Source organism: Xyrauchen texanus, chromosome 37 (assembly GCF_025860055.1).
Source record: "Xyrauchen texanus isolate HMW12.3.18 chromosome 37, RBS_HiC_50CHRs, whole genome shotgun sequence".
In the NCBI taxonomy this organism is placed as follows: Eukaryota; Metazoa; Chordata; class Actinopteri; order Cypriniformes; family Catostomidae; genus Xyrauchen; species Xyrauchen texanus.
In genome coordinates this window covers 19,810,459-19,825,204 of record NC_068312.1, presented here as the reverse complement: position 1 = coordinate 19,825,204, position 14,746 = coordinate 19,810,459, and the positions used below count along the sequence as shown (strand labels likewise).

General features: G+C 42.6%; 1 pseudogene; it reads right to left on the bottom strand.

Annotated features, from left to right (window-relative positions):
* The window catches only part of LOC127630552 (aminopeptidase O-like), a 118,266-nt pseudogene that overhangs the window by 89,527 nt on the left and 13,993 nt on the right, over positions 1-14,746 (bottom strand).

Below are 14,746 nucleotides of genomic sequence, written 5' to 3'. Positions count from 1 at the left end.
CCAGAGGGTGCCCCATCCCTGAGAAAGAAGGTCCTTCCTCAAGGGAATTTTCCAGGGAGGTGCTGCCGTGTGGAGCGTAAGATCCGAGAACCAGGTCTGGGTGGGCCATTAAGAAGCCACCAAAGTGACCTGTACTCGTCCTCCCTGATCTTGCACAGCACCAGGGCAAGGAGGCTCACTGGGGGCAGTGGTGGCTCAGTTTTTGAGGCTCAGGTTTACTGACCAGAAGGTCGGGGGTTCAAGCCCCAGCACCACCAAGATGCCACTGTTAGGCCCTTGAGCAAGGCACTTAACTCCAGGTTGCTCTGGGGGGATTGTCCCTGTAATAAGTGCACTGTAAGTCGCTTTGGACAAAAGCGTCTGCCAAAATGCATAAATGTAAATGCATAAATGGAAATAAATGGAAATGCGTACTTGCGCAGCCCCCGGGTCCAGCTGTGTGTCAGCGTGTCTATCCTGAGAGGAGCTTCTGTCAAGGAGTACCAGAGCACATTTTCATGTACAACAGTCACTAGAATTTACTACGATTCGTGTCAAAAACAAAAAATATCCAGTGAGCGGCAGTTCTGTGGATGGAAACGCCTTGTTGATGAGAGAGGTCAACAGAGAATGGCAAGACTGGTTCGAAATGACATTTCATTCACCTTCAGCACACACTATTTGCACAACACTCAAATTGGCTTTAATGAGTAATGAGCATTCCTCCTGATATGGTGTTGAGACTATAGTTGGAGATATATATGGAACACAAGAGAGTCACAAGGACAAAGAAAAACAGTAATGGCACATTCGGCTCTTGTTGTTAGTGCTTCAGTTAGAAAAGCCCTCCCATTGGTAGCTCAAGGATCGCACCTTGTCGTTTCCAAACCTGCAAATCTTTGGTTATGTCACGAACCCCGCTCCTCTGCTTCTCCCCGCAACGTCTAGCACACACACGCACACTCCCTCGCTTCGCCCCCTCGAGCTTTTCACGCTCTTTTTGCTCGCTCGAGCCCTCATGCCCACTTTGCTCCTACTCGCTCACATGCTCGTAGGCAATCTCCCTTCCTCGAGTTTCTCACGCGCTTCCAATCCCCAGAACATTATGACCACCTGCACTCGCGTCATCTGCACTCCTGCACATTAGTTTCACCTGCACTCGTCTCATCACCTGTTCATTGTTTACACCTGCACTCGTCACTATATATATCACCACCCTTTCGCTGCACGGGGGTTGGTTATTGTATTTAGTTTCCCGTGTCCTTGCCCCCCCGCTAGTCTCGCCTAGTTCTGATACTCCTCTTGTTTACCTCTTAGCTTGCCAGCTCCCCTTGTTCCCCTGTCGTTGATCCCGCTAGTCCCGTCTTGTTCTACGCCATAGTTGTTAACTGTTTTCCCGGCTTCGACCTCCCGCTCTCGTTGACCACTCTCTCCCGGAATTGCCCCTTCCTTCCTCTTGATTCCCCGGCTCCGACATCACGCTCCCCTTTGACGCCTCTTCACTGGATTTGCCCCTGTTTGTACTTTTGCCTGCACTGCTATTAAATAAAAGCAGTTTCCTCCGACATTGTGACTGTCTCAACTTGTGTGTGTGTGTGCGGTTGACAGGTTATTAGGTATGGGTCACAATGGTCGACATGTTACAACCATCTAGTCAAGTAGTGAGGTTTACTAGCTTATCTAGACTTTTTTCTTCTTTTTGTTTAGCAACACTGTTGCTCCTGAATACTTATATTATAAGGCATACAAATATTTGGTGATAAAATAATGCTATATAAAGCTGACAACATTGAAAATAGTCCAGACTAACACAAACAGCGAATGTGCAGGGTTAATAAATCTGTATCCAGCTGTAGGTAGAGTTATAAGGGACCGTCGGCCAGGGGGTTCCCTTCTTTTGCCACTTCAATATGCATCCCTTGTAAGGAAATACCGGATGTTTGTCGGGTGGGGATTCCTTCTTGATCATTTTGCTTCTTACATATGTGGCAATGGCCATCCAGATGCATTTGTTTCAGCTAAAATACAGTATGTCCTGGCTAATACGAGTCAATATGGGGACCTTACTCAACTTACACTTGCTCAGTAAATCTTTTCATTGGTTAAACACAAACTACAGTAACAATAATACCACTTTAAGAGTTGGAGTACCACAGTCTATTTCTCTTTCACTGCAATGATGTGGCTAATTTCAAAATGAGTCATTTTTGCAGTGAAATCAATCAATGTTATTTTTGAAATGGAGCAGTGAAACTGAAACACTGAAACACTATATTTTCTATAGTAAAATGACCTCTTAGATTAGTTATAGTATTATATACTACAATGACCTCTCCTATTTCAATTTCCTCTAGACTATAGATTAGGTAGTGGGGATTAGAGGTCTGCAACCTGAACCCGATGGGTTTCGGGCCGTGTTCGGGTCAGTTTTCAAGTAGAACTTCGGGATCGGGTCGGATTCATGTTTGTATGAATGAAAAAATAAACAGAACTACCGAAACTTTCGCGCATGCGCTCTCACTCACAGACACGTGCGAACGGATGAGTTAGGAGCCATTCACACCAAACATATTTTTGCACACATCAGTTCTGTTTTCCCATTGTTTTCCTTTGTAAACACATGCTGGACAAATGTCTTTTTCTTCAGTCACTGCACTGCACTAGTGTACTAAGGGGCTGCTGTGCCTTGTTAAAACTATGTATGTTTACTGTTTCATTACTGTTACGAATGTTGCCTATATGCTTAAATAAAATACAGCCTATTGCAACAGAACTTGCCAGAATAAATTAGATAGTATGTGATTTCGGGTTCAGGTCGGGTTCGGGTTTAAAATGTGACTGTATCATTCGGGCTGGGTAGGGTCGATTCACACGATCTCGGGTACATGTCGGGTTCAGGTTTAATTTTAAGGCCTGTGCGGAAAATGAGGTATGATTTTCTCTGTAGGCCCAGTGGGGCTCTTTGTGCATGCCAGTGCTTTTTATGGCAGATCGCATGTGTCAAACATGAAATCCTGTAAATAAATACCCACACACAGAAACTATTGCTATGGCGAGACAACCAAGATTTGTGGCGGATGCTCCATAGAGCAAATCAAATCTTGTAGCTGCCTCTTACATCAAGGCCTGCTACAGATCACCACAACAATGCAATCCATATGTAGACTTACTTCCAACCAGTGGGAAATTTGGGGAATAGAATCCTGCTTGCATCGTTGGCGATGTTTATCATATAGTGCCTCTTGGCACCATTTTAACTTGATTGCTCCAAATTAACGTTACAGATGCTTGCTGAAGAGTGTGCATAAACAGACCCAGAGGTGCTCATCAGCACCATAAAGACCTTCCAGACTGTGGAGCAGCAGCAGATGTTTATGTAAAGCATAAGGCTTACAATGTGGGCCCCTTTATGTGAGCTTCCTTGCATCCAGCAAAGCTAATCTCTGAGTGAGGCCCTTGGTCAAGAATGAAGATTTCTGGAATGTGTGGAGTGCTCTACAATGTACTTTCTATTTTATCAAGAAAAAGCTCTTAAAGCTCTTTCCGGAAAAAGTTAAGTAGCACCCTTCAAGAGACGTGCTAACAGAATGTCAGCGTGGTGGACAGAAGCCTTTTTTGTAGTTTCAACTGCAAAATATTGAACTTTAAGAACCTTTGTTAGCACATTATTTTACAGCACTGTTCTGCATTTACATACTTTATAATTAAAACAACTACAGTAATTACTTGGTGAAAACATTAAATATAGCCCCAACCCTAACCTTAAACCCATATTAAGTACATATAGTTACCTAATATTACTCAGTACTTTGTTAGGTAAGAACACTGTAAGTATACTGAAAGTTCACATACTGTAAAATAAAATGCAACTGAACTTTAAAATATTCATAGATAGATGTGTTTAGATTTTTCTATTTTTCATCACTCCATTTGAGTCGCACCTTCCACAGGTCATTTGATCATTATTTACCCACCCTCATTTCACTTGAAATGTCATGGTTACTGTCGTAACCTCCATTCCCTGAGGGAGGGAACGAGACGTTGTGTCGAATGAAGTGACACAAGGGGTATTCTTGGGATGCCAAACGTACCTTTGAACTTGAGAAAAGACCAATGTCAAATTGGCAGACAGAATTTGCATGCTCCGCCCCAGACATGCAGGTATAAAGGGAAGCGGGGCAGCGTCTGTCAGTCAGGATTTTGCACTGAGGAGTCGAGAATAAGTCACGGCCGTTTACAGGGGTAGGTGTAGTGCTGTGGCAGGAGGGACACAACGTCTCGTTCCCTCCCTCAGGGAACGGAGGATACGACAGTAACCATGACGTTCCCCTTCTGTCACTCACTCGACGTTGTATCGGATGAAGTGACACAAGGGGTCCCATCTAAAAATGCCACGCACTGACTGTGTTACGTGAACTGTCGCGACAGGTGGAAGCAGGCTACTGCGTGCTAGAGGCAACTGTGTCAGCTGCACGTAGCCCTCCCCAACACCCCAATATGTCATATACAGACCTTAGGTTCCCCGCAACCCAGGGGGGGGATAGGTGCTACATGACTAGTATGGGAGTAAGCTCAGCAGCCGCTTACTTTTCTCTCTCTATGTCTATCGCATAGAACGTGAAGTGGCTGGAGCTATCTCAACGATATGAAATGCAACGGGGAAGGTGGACTTTCCCGGTTCTATTCTTTCAGAGGGAAAAGACCCTGTGGAGGCCATATCCTGCCCAATTTAGGGGGAGGTAAAACGTGACAAATACACCACGAGGGTTGTGAAGCCGTACGTGGGAGTGGCACGGTGGTAGGTTGAGCCTAATCAGGGGGGAGCTCTACAAGCATGGCGACCGGGGCAGCGGTCCAAGGGAAACATGGGTCCGCCGACAAGGGGACCGTACCGCGGTAAAGACATCATGAGGAGTTCGCCTGAGAAGGGAACTAAGCCTGTGGAGCCACAAGGATGCCACACTTCTTGTAGAGTGTGCTCGGACCCGCAAGGTAGGTCTGGTAGGCCAGTGAGATGGCGTCAACGACCCAGTGGGCTAGCCTCTGCTTGGAGAAGGCGTTCCCTTTCCGAACATCTAAAGCTCTGCGTGTGGTCCAGATAGATACACAAAAAACGTACAGGACACTGCAACGAAAGGGCTGAGTCTGCCTCCTCCCGGGGCAGCATTTGCAGGTTCACGACCTAATCTCTGAAGGGGGTCGTATGAACCTTGGGCATGTAGCCTGGTCACGGCCTCAGGATAACTTGAGAATGTGCTAGATTGAACTCCAGGCAGGTGTTGCTGACAGAGAACGGTTACAGGTCCCCAACCCTCTTGATGGAGGCTAACGTGATCAAGAGGGGCCGGGAAAGGGTTCAATCCACTAGGCTGGGGAGGGTTCAGTCTCTGGGTGCCTTGCAGGAACCTGATAATCAAGTCGTGCTTACCTAGGGACTTGCCATCTACTGCGTCATGGTGGGCTGCGATAGCAGCTACATACACCTTCAAGGTGGATGGGGACATCCTCCCCTCCAGCCTCTCCTGCTGGAATGAAAGCACTGACTGAACTGCATATCTCTGCGGGTCTTCGGCTCGGGAAGAACCCCAATTCGCGAACAAGCGCCACTTTAAGGTGTAAAATTGCCTGGTGAAGGGAGCTCTGGCTTGATTGATCGTGTCTACGACTGCAGGTGGTAGATCCACTAGATCTTTCACATCCCGGTCAGGGGCCAGACGTGGAGGTTCCAGAGGTCTGGCGTGGTCCATCCTCAGGGGAATTTTCCAGGGAGGTGCTGTCGCGAGGAGCGTAAGATCCGAGAACCAGGTCTTGGTGGGCCAGTAAGGAGCCACCAAGGTGACCTGTTCCTCGTTCTCCCTGATCTTGCACAGCACCAGTGTAAGGAGGCTCACCGGGGGAAATATGTACTTGCACAGCCCCCAGGGCCAGCTGTGTGCTAGCGCATCTGTCCCGAGAGGAGCTTCTGTCAGGGAGTACCAGAACAAGCAATGGGAGTTGTCCTGGGAGGCAAAGAGATCTATCTGTGCCGTGCCGAATCGGTCCCAAATCAGCTGGACTCCCTGGGGGTGGAGCCCCCACTCTCCGCTGGGCGAAACCTGCCGTGACTATAGATGCAGCGACCTGACTCCAAAGGAGGAGATGGCGAGTTGTGACATATGACGACCGCACACATCCCCTTGGCGATTTATGTAAGCTACCATCTAGGTGCTGTCTGAACGGATCAAGACGTGCTTGCCCCGTATTAGTGGGTGAAACCTCCGAAGGTGGCAGCCCAGTCGAGTCCCCCGCGTCAGACTCCTGGATGCTCTCCGATGCAGCGGAAATGTCGTCATCCAATTCCAGGGGCTCAAGGGAGTATGCCGTCTGGCTGCGAGGCAAGCAGCACTCATCCTGAGCTTGGACGAGCGAGCGTGTTGGGGGGTGGCTGAAGTGGCATTCACCTTAAGGAGGAGTGCCGCGACCACAATGCTGCCATGGTCATGTTCTCGCAGTGAGTACATGAACCATCCACAAATGCCACCTCAGTGTGATCGTTGCCCAGGCACACGAGGCAGCATCTGTGGCCGTCGGTTTTGTAGAGAAATCGACCGCATCCAGGAACTACACTGTTCAACGCCCGCTGTGTATTGCTCTTTTATGAGTGGAAAACACAAACTCTTTTAGACAAAATACAATTATTTTAGGAGGAGAACACTCTTTTAAGCAATGAAAGTGCTGTTGTGCCCAGGGGTGTGGACTGCACAGCGTGCAGAGAGAGAAACGCCAGCTGGAAACGTGCCATAGATCCAACTGCAGTGCTTCTTGCTGATAGAGGTGAGTGAAACAGTGGTGAAATCAGCTTTGCTGTTGCACAACGGCTCGGCTCCGAAGAAAAACTCTGACTGACAGACGCTGCCCTGCTTCCCCTTATGCAATGCAAATTCTGTCTGCCAATTTGACATTGGCCTTTTCTCAAGTTCAGAGGTACGTATGGCATCCCAAGAAGACCCCTTGTGTCACTTCATTCGACACAACGTCGAGTGAGTGACAGAAGTGAACTCTTGTTAGTATGAAAATGTCAAAACTTCTGTACTTTTCTTTTTGCTCCTCACACAATGCTATTTCATACTTTTACAATTGGAATTCCGCAAAAGATTCTCATCAGCATTGCATCTCGTGCCTGGGGGCTAAACACGCCCAGACCACATTGTCCAGCCCAGAGGGTTGCCCCCATTGTTCATCCTTCTCGACCAAGGTTCGGGAGGGAAGGTTGAGGGTCACATTCATGGGCAAAAAGGACCCGTGTCTCTTTTCTCCAGAGAAGAGTCAGCGGCGTGCCCACAGGCCCCATCATGGGGTGAGATTATGGACAATCTGTCTCCAGTCTTTCCCCCGCTGTTCAAGGACACATTGTCGGGAGAGGAAGATGACGATGGGGATAAAGTTTTGTCTAACATCCTCAAAGAGGACGAGGATGATGAAGAAGATTCCATTTTGCTCTTGGATCACGCAGGAGGAGTGCTCGCCACCTCAGGTTCATTCAGAGTTGGAATTGTTTGAGGTCTGTTGCAGGGTCACAGCTAAGCTCTCAATCAACTGGTCGCCAAAGCCTGCAGCTATGTTAAATTTCATTTATCTTAAAATAATAATTTAAAAATTATGTTTGACAGTATGGCTATACTGATCTCACATTGAAATTAGAAATAGTAGGTTGGCTTTTCTTTACCTTAAATCTCTATGTGCTAAATGCAATTCAAGACACTGCCCCAAGCGGCCAAAGTGGTGTTGTTTGGCATTTGCGCACATGTGGAGAAGGGTATAGCTGCTGACAGAGTTCCAAAAAGGGGCGGGAGCTCCAAACTGCCAACAAAGACATAAGGAGCCCCTTACCTAACACTTTCCCTAACCATACCCGTCTGTGGAGGTGTCGCCCCCCTTCAGATTGGGCACAACCCTTTTTTGGAGTAACTCTACCCCTTTTGGGGGAAACAACACCCTATTTTGGAGACTCCACACCCACTTGGAGATCTCTGGCCAACAGCTATACCTACTTGCACCTGTGAGAGCTCCATTTACAGGGTGAACTGCCCATAGAGGGGCGCCAAAAGCAAAGTTTTAAACAAGTTTTTTTTTCCAGATGTCTAATATGTAATACAGTGAAGAGGAATGCATATTTTATTAAATGAACCTCATAACCCCAAACCTAACCATCCATGGAGTAAAAATGTAATGTTAGGGGGGAAAATGCAACCTTCGAATCGCACTTGTCACTGATAATGTGAATGCGATTACTTCCTGGTTTCAATATGGGATGCAAACCCAGGTCTCCCACGCTGCTAATGCAGCGTGCTTCCAGTCATACCAAAAGGGAAGGTAAACATACATGAGCCGATGCAAAAATGTCTGATGGGTATGCCGCATGTCAGCGAGTAGTCAAAGTGTGGCTGAATCCTAGGGTACTGGAGCTCTGCAGTCTTGCTGACATCTCGTGTGATCATGTTGGAATGGCATGCAATTAAATTGCAGTAGGGAACTAAGTAGGGAAGTATGTCTTTTTTGGTCTAAATTTAGCTAAAACTAAATATTAAACTGCAAATAATATTAGCAATGCACCTTGATTCTGTTATACTGTGGAATTGTTTTTGATGGTTATCATACCATGAAAATCTCATTCTGTTGCATACTAATAGGGAGGTAGGTTTTGTTGATTTAAAACTCGATAGAATGTTATCCTGCATAACCTGATCAGCGAGGAAGAAAATTTGATTGGACAGTTCACCTCGAAACTACTGTGATAAGGGGCCCCCTTAATATAATTTTTTTTTACACAATTTTCATGAGACCAGGCTTCTCTAACTAGACTATCTAGCAATTTTATGCTGAACAGCATAATAAAACAGTTATGTTTTATTTCACCTATGGGAACAAGCGAGCGAGGACGGTCACTGGTGCCCCTTTAAAACAATAGGTGCATGACACCTCTGGTCATAGGTCTCCCCAAAATCAATGAAATTTGTGTAAAAATGTCTGCGAGTCATCGCTTATGAAGCCAAAATAAAGTCTAAATTACAACCATATCCACCAATATCACTAACCACTGTGTCAAACTCCTTTCTGAAAATCTATTAAAAAAAATTTGCTTCCAGATTCATTATCCTGACTCCACAGGAAAGACAATTTGTTCAAATCTAGCAATAACTATCTTTCATCGTCAGGTACACACTTATTAAGAATCATTGTGCTTAGATTTGTTGTATTTGTGTCTGGTCAGAGGTCTGGGGAGGAAGGGCGGCTTTCTTGGCTCGGAGAATCAAATTAAATGCAAATGGCTATTACAGTAATATAGAATGATTCAGTATACACATAGCAGGGGCATCTGCCAAGTCTTTGAATGGGCTCATCCATTCTGGATTTTTGTGTGGTAGATTCTCCTCCAGGGATACTTGGGTAATGGCTCCTTGCTTCAATCTTTGCTCCAGTTTACCAGCTTGTACTGACACTCCCACTGCCTTAAATCAGGCTCTGGGCCAAATGAACTCTCTCTGCGCAATACAAGATGCAGGTTCTGTCACACAAAGCCATATCAATTTGTTTTCCAATATGACTCTCAATTTCCAGTAGAGAATATGAGGCTGGTCTGAAACACAACGACTGAAACATCCACACAAGGTTTCAAATGGCAGACAGTCTTTTGGAATCAGCTGGAATTGTCCCATCAACAAAGACGTGGTGGTTAATTAGGGAAATGACTCAGTCAGGCCAGTCCTCCAGAAAGGGGTAAACCATGAGGCTGATAAAGAAAGGAAGCAAAGGCCCCTGATAACAAGGCAGGAATGTAATAATAATAACAGAGCATACACTACTTATTTAAATTTAATGCAAGCTTTTAAAGAGAAGAGAGGAAAAAGACTTGGGGTATGCTTAGGCTTTGTTCCCACTGCTTAAATAAATAGATTTGGTTTTCAAATCTAATCTTTAGAACTATCCACACTGTGATTTTCAATTAATGAAATGTGCTCTGTTTGTTCAGACAGTGTATTCACTATTCAATGTATTTACTGTACTTGATCTATTAATGATATAAGTGTCAGCATGAAGCTAAGACACTAACTCATACAGTACAACAACTGTGAGTTGCTTGTCAGTGTGGAAAGATAGGAGGAAAAACTGGACATTTTGCCTCTGCCCATGTCTATTCCATCTTACCACTGTACTAAATTTACAAAGAGCATAAGAGAACATACGTGACAGAGGCATTTGACTCATTCATGTCCATAACCAATCTGGTCTCATGGAATCATTTTACTCAGGGCTGTCACGATTATGAAATTTGGTTGACAATTAATTGTCAAAAAAATAATTACAATTATGACAATTAATTGTCTGTTTTAGGACTATGAAGATTAATGGTCTCTTTTAGGGCTTTCACGATTAATTGTCATATAAAATGTGTGCTTCATACACCTTAAGAAGTAATTTTTACATATTTAACTTACAATATATAAATAAAATAATAAAGTAGGGATATATGATTTCATTTTAGGGCTTTAAAAACTTATAAATGAAACAAAAAAAGAATGTTTTAAATAAAACAAATATTTAAAAATATTTAAAAAATGTCTCTCCTTTTAGTCAACTTTAATTTTTTATCAATAGCTCAACTGAAAGAGCATTGCACTTGTGATGTAAAGGGATACGAGTCCTGAAGAACCACAAACATTAAGTGTTTCATTCATTTTCATTACAATTTCATTAATTTAATACCCGATAGGGCAGTGGTTCCCAAGCCTGTTCCTGGAGGCCCCACATCACTACACATTTTGGATATCCCTCTAATCAAACACACCTGATTCAACTCATCAGCTTGTTCGTGGAGATTCCAAGAGCTGAATTGGGAGTGTCAGAAAAGGGAGATATACAAAACATGCAGTGTTGGGGCACCTCCAGAAACAGGGTTGGGAATCACTGCAATAGAGTATTAACTTTAAAAACTTATTAAGGAGAATTTTTAACTCACTTTTAGCACCACATAGTGAGCATTTCAACTCAGAACTAACGCAATATGTGTTATGAACCACGTGGTTCACTGGTTCACTCATTCCCTACATTGCAAATATCATAGTTCACTAAATGTGGAAAAAGTGGGAGAATATACGTATATTCGGACAATATTACACACTTTGACTTTTGTTACATGCATGTTTTGTCACAAATGACTTAAAAAGAATAAACAACAACAAAAATGTTTTAACTGTTTTAAAATCTGAGCTGAATGTTCAGCCTGAGACACAATCCAAAAAATTTGATTTTAATTGGACTATAAACCACATATGGATGTTGTCTGAATCCGGTCATTTGTTTGTTTTTTAAACAAACAAATGAACAAATTTGAGTCAGATATGCCAAAAAATCTTATTTTTGCTGCCTTTCATTAAAAAGTGAAAAACACACCAAGTAGAAAAGCTTGTGATTGCAGATACTGAACTGCCCTCTAAACATGCTTCCCCGATCTCCAGGTGCAGGCATGCTCTGAATTCTTTCATTCGCTTGGGCTTTTGTGTGCACACAGCATGAGGAGGGACAGAAAACCCTCTCTGTGGACTCTGGGAGAAAAACATCTCATCCTTGACAATTTGATTAACAGCTGTCTTTCGTGCCAAAGTCCCCCAGGTCTGAAAGACGGTCTCTGTCACACACTTCTTAGGTTACTCAGTAATCAGAGTGGAGTGAAAACAAGAAAGTAAAGAGAGTGAGAAATAGGGAGAGAAAAGAAAGAGCAAGAGAAAGGGCTATTTAAGTGGTGTTATCTCAGTCTCCTTGCTCCCTGGCTAGTGCAGCACATTCCGAAAGCTTCACATCCGTCACCCACATTACACCCTATACCCATGGGACTCCACTTTCCTTTCCTATATGGTCATATTATAACTGCAGGAAGAGCACGTAAGCAAAAAATTGTCTCTAAGCCTGATGTAACCCAGATATTATGCATCACCCAACAGACAGTGAGTCAAGATATTACCGTAACCACCAAACCCACCCAACAATACCTTACAAACATGTGCTGAAGTATCCATTTACATGCCTTTTCTGAAAAGCTGACAGAAGCGATGTTGAAAAATGGTGCTAATTCATTGTTTGGACATTCATGTGTTCATTCATGGTCCAATCAACATATCAAATTACATATCAAACCATATAATATTTGAATAAGCCCAAACAAATTTCAACAACCAAAGGCAGCCTTATTATAATTAGGGCATTTCACATTGCAGCAAAACCTTATGTAAAGCAGACTATTAAATGTGTGGCTATAATTTTAATGTTTTTGCATTTTCATTATCTTTGGTCCAATGCTTGTGATTTTCAGAACTCAAAAATCCTAAAAAATTCATGATGCTGTACTACTCTGGTGAGTCATAATACTGTATATGCAGGATGATTAATTTCCCATTAAACATGTACAATCCCAAATCTGCTCTATGTGGGTGGTGCATATTTTAAGAGAGAATTTTTTTTTTTATTGTTAATCTTTAAGTTTGCACACTGTAATCGTCACTGCTATAAATACCAAAAACATTCTGTCCTACTCTGCTTAAACGAGAAGTATCACCAAACTGAATTGCAAAAAATCCAAAACAAAATATATTTATATTATATTATATATTATTTAAATCTTTTATGTTTTCCTTTGTCCTTGGTCAGATGTTTTTTGCATAATGTTTAAGTCAGGTTGAGTCTAGATAAGTTTGGTTGTAGTTTGTGTTCTGGTTTATATTTTGTTTTGTTTTCACTTTGAATTCATGACTTACATTTTCTATGTATTGCACTTTCTAAAATGAAACTGCACTTGGGTTTTCCCATCATCTTCATCACTGTCTCTTGCCTGTCCTGCTCAACGTTACATTGACAGTATTTGTGGCATAACAACCCTCTACCGACAAGAAATAATCACCACTGGCCAGTAAATTTGTTTTCACTCAGCAAACTTTTTACAATGTATTGCCGTAATTCAATCTGGAATATCAGGTAAACCAAGATGGGGGCATCTTCACACAGTTTTCATATATATTCCCAGAGCTAATTTGTCATTCTTCCAAATTTGCTGTGTTTGTTTTAGTTAAAATGTTTCATTATGTACAACTGACCCTTTAAATATTTACTTTTCACATGTATTATACTTACTACATCCTACATTTTTTTTATATGCACTTGTATGATGTACATCGATATGTAGCCTATAGACCATCTCACTATTCGTTGGTTTAAGGGAGTGACGTTGTTTTCCCTTGAACTCTTCCTACTAGATGATTGTCATGATTTAAACACTATTAACGTTGCTAACGTTTAACACGATCATCATAAAATGTCATTATTAAAATGTGTACTATGTTGATGGATGCTCCCTGGATGCCTGGAACTAACAGAATTAAAGATTTCTGAGAAAGCAACCACAAATGGATGAATGAATGGCTGCAATGAAGCAAGATGGCTGGATATGTGCAGTAATAACAACTGTAGCACACATCTTATTTCTGGTTGGTGAACAAATATTTAAGCCAACTAACTGTAAGTTTGATGGGTAGAGCTCTAAAAGTGACTATAGATCACTCACATTATAATAAATGAAGCTACACAACAAGTTTATTATTACATTTAGTCATTTAGCAGACACTTATATCCTCAGCAACTAACAAATGAGGTACATAAGCAAACTGTCAAAAGTAAACAATATCTGGAGTATTGAACTGCTAAATTCTCAGGTTAGATGTAGTAGTATAAAAGCTACAGAAAAATGAGGCAAGATATTTATTTTTCTAATTAAAGAAATCCTTAACTTGTCCGAAGGTCATGCAGACAGCTTCATTGCACGGCTTCATTATTTATACTAGGAGCGATTCAATATTCCTGACCTTTCAACTGAGGAAATAACTGTAAGCATCTAAACTACGATACACTTTAATTGCCTCTCTCGTATAGACGTTCTCAGTTTCAACACGTCTGGATAAGTCACTTCAGACAAACGTTTGAGTTTTTTTTCAGAAAATGTTAACTCCGGAATGATACCGGAAATGCTTCAGGGTCAGTAGTGTTGAATGAGTGCAGTGCACATAGAGAGAGAGAGAGAGAGAGAGAGAGAGAGAGAGAGAAGTTGCACGGTGGTTTTTCACTTATAAGTGAAAGTATGATTAGAATTGTTTATTTTTTACTTCTTGATTACCAATTGTCTTTAAACAACAACAAAAAAATGCTATTAAAAGAGACATGAAATAAAAATGGAATGCCTGGATCTTGTCTTGCCTAGACACAAAATACACAGAATGAGCCAAAAAGGAAGCTTTTACTTGCATAATGTGTTTTGACTTCCGTCTACAAATCTTTATTGTACTAAACTCAGCAAAAAAATAAATGTCCCTTTTTCAGGACAATGTATTTTAAAAATAATTTTGTCATGTGATAAACATGTACCTGTGGAACGTCATTAAGACACTAACAGCTTACAGATGGTAGGCAATTAAGGTCGCAGTTATAAAAACTTAGGACACTAAAGAGACCTTTCTACTGACTCTTAAAAACACCAAAAGAAAGATGCCCAGGATCCCTGCTCATCTGCGTGAATGTGCCTTAGGCGTGCTGCATGGAGGTATGAGGACTGCAGATGTGGCCAGGGCAATAAATTGCAATGTCCGTACTGTGAGACGCCTAAGACAGTGCTACAGGGAGACAGGAAGGACAGCTGATCATCCTCGCAGTGGCAGACCATGTGTAACAACACCCTAAATAACCATTT